This window comes from Pristiophorus japonicus, chromosome 5, assembly GCF_044704955.1.
Source record: "Pristiophorus japonicus isolate sPriJap1 chromosome 5, sPriJap1.hap1, whole genome shotgun sequence".
Classification (NCBI taxonomy): Eukaryota; Metazoa; Chordata; class Chondrichthyes; family Pristiophoridae; genus Pristiophorus; species Pristiophorus japonicus.
This window is the reverse complement of record NC_091981.1, coordinates 105,679,172-105,685,230: the sequence shown is the minus strand read 5'-3', so window position 1 is coordinate 105,685,230 and position 6,059 is coordinate 105,679,172. Positions and strand designations below refer to the sequence as shown.

General features: G+C 44.1%; 1 protein-coding gene across 4 annotated transcripts in view; it reads left to right on the top strand.

Annotated features, from left to right (window-relative positions):
• Positions 1–6,059, top strand: part of jazf1b (JAZF zinc finger 1b) — a 447,675-nt gene that overhangs the window by 127,837 nt on the left and 313,779 nt on the right. The gene's annotated exons all lie outside the window — the stretch shown is intronic.

The following is a 6,059-nucleotide window of genomic DNA, read 5'->3' as shown; positions in this document are numbered from 1 at the left end:
TAAGCTTTGTTGAATGCAATGTGACTGGGGCTTTAATGACGTAATGAGTCATAATTACTGCTGAACAACCGATCTGGCCCTGAAAAAATAATTTTATAAAAATGGAATGTTGATTTTTTTCCAATGATTAGAAAGCAAAGAAAATCAATGCATTTTATTTCCTGGTTTGCTGTCTGAGAGAATTCTATGATGTGATTGGCTGCTTAACCAGCTTGATGACATCACTATTGCTGGATGCTGGAGATTCCTTAGACATGGCGTCAGATTCAAATTCAGATTCAAATTAACATCAATGGCATAGAGATGGCTAAACCTTTTTGGACAGCTTTCTTTGAGGTCCGTAGCGATCGCCATCATTTCGCCACTGACTGCAAAATCCGGGCCATTGATTTTCTGCTCTGTCTACTTTTTACTGTTCATATACCTGATTTGCAGTTTATAAGCCTGAGTCACACAGTCTGATGATCAAATAGTGGAAGAATAGAAATATAGAAAATAGGTGCAGGAATAGGCCATTTGGCCCCTCGAGCCTGCACCGCCACTCAATAAGATCATGGCTGATCATTCCCTCTACCCCTTTCCTGCTTTCTCTCCATACCCCTTGATCCCTTTAGCCGTAAGGGCCATATCTATCTCCCTTTTGAATATATCCAACGAACTATAAAAGCTCCTACCTCACAGCTGTTCACTTTCAAGATCAGAAGCTCACGCTTACTGCATTTGGAAGGCACATTGAGCTTTATGCAGGTTGCAATCTCTATCCAGTATCACCACATTGGAACAACCTCTCTCACCATTGACATCGCTTCTGTCATCTCAAGTTCACTTGCCATCTGTTACATTAGCATCGATGTCTGCAGTCCATCAACTATAACAGCTGACCCACCACCTATCCTGTCCGCTGAGCAGCGGCAAAAACTATCCCACCACAATCAGCCCCAACACCAGCCGGTCCGGGCACACCAGCAACAACATCACCCTTCTCTGCAATCAACTGATTCTACACAGGACATCAGCACCCGACCACATTGCTGCCTGGGACGCCAGGGATGGCCTCACCATAGCCAGATTTACTTCACTTGACGCTGTACACCCTGGCTGCTACATGATGCGCCAGGTTGACACCACCTCCCACCAACACCATAAAGCATCCCCCTGCAATGTCCAACCCATTCCTTTCACACATCAGCATTGCAGAAAATACTCTTATGTCTCACCATTCACTGCAATTTACTAAGCCACTTCCAAAGATGCACACATATCTGTCCAAGAAGGCAAAGTGTTGAAAATAAAGATTTCAATGTTTGACAATGTGTTAACAGAAACTTTGCATGAAAATTAGCAAAAATACTCAAGTGCCTACCCTTGTGTGTTGTTAATTGCTATGCTTGCACTAGGAGGAGAATGAGATGTGGCTAGTGAGATGGGGATGTGATACTGTAGATAGAGAGAGGAGATGGGTGGAGGTGCAAGGTAAGTTAGTGTGAGTAAGGATGTGCAGGAGAAGATAGGGAAGGCAGAGTAATCATCATAGGCGGGGGAGACAGTGGTTGAAGGAAAGGGTGGGTGGGGAACCTAATTTGCTGCGTGCTCCATCTGCTGTCTGGGTTTGATTTCTGCATGCTCTCGGCGACGAGACTTGAGGTGCTCAGCTACCTCCCAGATGTTCTGCCTCCATTTTGGGCGGTCTTGGGCCAGGGATTCCCAGATGCGGGTGGGGATGTTGCACTTTATCAAGGAGGCTTTGAGGGTGTCCTTGAAACATTTCCTCTGCCCACTTGGGGCTCGCTTGCTGTATAGCAGTTCCGAGTAGAGCGATTGTTTAGGAGATGTGATAAATGGCACAGCAGGATGAAGTTGAGTGTGGCTTTGCAGTAACATTTCATGATCTACTGAGATCATTGAAAGGTTTGTGCCACTTCAGCCAGGTCGTCCCTGCTTATGCCCTCCTGTGTAATGTGTAACCGGGCTGCATTGGTCTCCTGGTCTCCTGGGGAGGTTTCTTCTGCCCATTGGAAGGGAAGAGAACCTCCATGTGTGTTGTGATTCCCTCGTGGGAGAGCCTGAGTGCAGCTGCTCTTTAGTGTTTGCAGCAGCTTAATGCTGGAGAACACTGACAATACAACTGTCAAAATAAATTTGCGTATATTCCCTTTAAAGAAACGGGCTATCCAATGATGTCATCAGACCCGCTTCCTTTTAATTGGCTGGGAACCGTGCTGGGCGGGCTTAACCAGCCCAATCAAGGTAAAGTCGTGTGGGAAGCCGGGATAGAGACAGGAGCAGGTTTGGACCCCGCAAACACGTTGCCTGCCTTGCTCCCATCTCAGTAGGTGAAATCGCAGTCATTGTTTCACAGGTAGTACAGGTTTCTATTCTGACAGGCCACAAACTATTCTGCTTTAATTATTTGTGGCCTATGAATACAGCGGTGTGGATAATTAAGAACAAGCTGATGTATTGAAGTCACATTGCACAGTTCCATGAAGTTTGGAAAAGAGTGTAAGTGTTGAAGGTGAAATTAGGAAAGAAAAGCATTGATAAAGGAAAATAGCAAGCTGAATATGATGTGTGACATAATGTAACAGACATTATAGGGGCTGATGTATTGCTTTGTGGTCAGCTAATGATATGTTCTGGGAATTGTGCTCAATTGTGATATCAGTATTACTCAAATGACCCTACCCTTTGTAATGTAACTCAGTTTTTAACATAAAGTATATTTTTCTGTATTTTGCAAGAAGAAATGGAAACTTAAATAGTGTTACTTAACACAGTACAACTTTTGTTGACTTATTCATTGGTCTCCTGACTTCTCTCTTATCTACATCAAACTACCTCAAATGCACTCGGTATTTCCACATCATGACTGTTTGGGAAAATATAATTCTAAGATAACGGGTTCTATAAAGAATAATAACATGTCTGGCAACGAACCTAAAGTAGTATTCAATCTCTGGATTCTGCTAACTTTCATAAACCACTCAAGTTTTGATCTTAGTATTTGGCTCAAACAGCATGTACTTTATTGAACTTGAGCTACGAGGACTGTTTGGGGGTGAAATTGGGCTCTAGTGCCCGTTTTTGGGGCTCAATGAGGCCTCTTATGGTGTATGTGATGTGTGCGCGCACTTCTGACAACAGGAAGTATGCAAAGCAGGTACATCATGACGTCAGTCTGCGTGTAATGCTGATTTGATGCCAGCACAGCCATTTTTGAGCTCGACACTTCATCCTACATACTCTCTTAACCTCGCACAGACGTTAAACGGCATGAAATACTCCCCACCAGTGCTATTTAAATGGATCATGAACTACTTACAGGTTAGTTGCTGGATTATTTCCTCTGGCTGCTGCTGCATTTCTATGCATTTTGGGAGCTTCTCCATACTTGTTAAAAAGTTTCAGTCATCAACAAGGAGTGATCTGGCTGGTGCCAAAGTATTTTTTTTGTGAATTAAAGCCTTGTGCACAAACTAATTGCTTCCACACGAGTGGCCTAGTAGGGCTTCCTCTTGGCATTGAGAATGACTCGGAGAATGAGCAGAGGCCATTCCGAGCAGGGCAAGCTGCTAGAAGGGGGAGGAGGAGGTGAGAAGGGTTCTTGGCAGGAGGCCATGTCTGCAGGGGGTGTTTAGCGAGCAATTTTCGTACCTGAACTTCAGCGACGACCAATGTTTGAGATGCCTGCACTCCACTAAAGAGATCGTGTCTAAAATTGTACAACTGCTGCAGCCACAACTCCAACCTCAAAGCAGGGCAAGGACCGCAATGTCTGTGGCTGTGAAGGTGATCGTGATTCTGCACTTTTATGCATCTGGCTCCTTCCAGGCTACATTTGAAGATGCGGTCACTGATTGCATCCGGGTCTTTGAGGCTGCACTCTTAGTATTGACCTTCTGAGCTTGAGTCTGGAGGGCCTCCGGCCCCCCCGAGGATACAGGACGACATCTACTTTTTGCAACCGAGACCTCCAGTGCAGCATCCAAAAACCTTGGTGCCGCTCTCCCCCATGGTCAGCCAATATTGATTCTTCCACAGCACAATGTTCAGAATAATCTCAGCACCACCAGCAGCCGCAATGCACCTCCCCCATAACCAGTGCAGGCTAGCGCTACGTAGTGCTAGGCACTCATGATATTAGTTCCCTGCTGATGCATGCAGCCATTGATCAGCACAGGGATCGCTGGCTGCATGCAGAAATTATGGAAATGAGTAGGCAGCACGAAGTGGGGGGTCATGCTTTCATTGCAATCAATGGGCACGGGTTAATCGCGCATCACGATCCCTGTGTCCGTTTTTGGGGTTACCAATTTAATCCGTGTTATGTCATAATCCACACCCATATATAAATCATAATCTATAATAATAATAATAATCAGTTTGTGTCTGTCCTGGGGCAGAGCCGGGGACTGGGATCATGTTGTCCGGACTGGGTGACAGTTGCACCGATCAATGTGCAATCAGGGCCTGCCCGGCCTCGCAACCAATCAGGGCGGGGAGCGATAGATCTACTCCAATGAGGAGGCGGCAGTGGATACAGCCGGGCCAATGGGCGTGAGGCCAGACCGCCCCGGGCGTTGCTACGGAGCTGAGGAGAGCGTGTGGCGGGAGCGGTGGGTGAGAGGAAGGGGAAGAGGGAGAGAGGCTGGGAGGGAAGGGAGAACATTAGCGTTGATTCTATAAACGAAGAAGATGATAACAGTCTAAACAAGTACTGTTGAAATAAAATACTAATTTGACAGCAAATATTTTGCTGGTCGCTGCTAGTTTCAAATAATTGATGGGATGGATACCTGAAATGGTATGTGACAAACTAAGCCAGTTTTTTTTAATGTATGATCTTACAGCAAATAACTCTGTATCTGCAACAGTAATCTGTTGTCTTAAGATACGCAGGAAGCCCTAAAGTTAAAGGTGTTGCAATATATTTCTGATAATACTGTAGTGATCTGTCTTTGCATTCTTGATGAATTGACTTTCATTTTTCCCACAATTTTGCAGCTTCCAAAAATATATTTCTCACAACTGTTTCTTCCTTCTGGCACAGATAGTAGTATTAAATACAATGTGGTTAGTCCAGCATTCTAGTGAACCAGACTAGATATTTACAGTGTGAGAGTCATTTGAAATGTGATGTATTTGTCTTCACAAAGATGAGGGACACCAGATGTAAGTAAACACGAATCTAAACTTGTGAGATTTGAATTAATGCATGAAGTACATGCACAGGCATTATCTTTTTTTTGCAAGAGCAGAAGAATTGCATCCTCTGTGAACTTGGGTACAGTTAAATAGCTCTATTTTTAAAATCTGCACTATTTCTCGACATGTTAGCCTCGAGCAGTCTGTCCATTCCTGTTACATAAAAAAACAAGATGTATTTTGGCATACATCAGTATCAATAAACTTTAGCAACAGTTCTTTTGTGCTTATAGTATGTTTTTTTTCTTTGTGGTGAAATTTCATTATAAAGAGAAGGGCCATAGCACAGGAAATGAATATTTTAGAGAATCAGGAACTCTCTTGGTGGCCACTGCATAATAGCAAATGAAATGGACGAAAGTAACGGGTGCACAGAGTAACTTTGTAAAATCTGAAAGTTAGCAATGTCTCCATTAATGATTAATATACAATCCCAATTCTGCAATCCTAACCAAAGCTGTGCTCGGCATGGTTGGCTCTCTGTGCCAAGCTAGTCCACAGTAATTGAAGTAACAGTGCCCAATTTTGCAGGGTCAGAAATCTGAAAGGAAATTGTTGGAAAAATACAATAGGTTATTCAGCATCCGTAGAGAGAGCAGGCAAGTTCTGAAGAATAAATTTAAACTTCTCTGTTCTCTGCACAAATGCTGACTGACCTGCAGTGTGTTTCCAGCAATATTTGATTTTGTCCCAGTGCTGGCAGCTAGCCTGCTGTTGGATGTACAATACCTGGTTAACAGTTCAAAGTTAAAGGGATGTGTGTCGAAGTCCTAAGCTCCAGAACTCCCTCCCTAAACCTCTCCACCTCTGTACCTCTCCTCCTTTACGATGTTCTTTAAAACGTATCTCTTTGA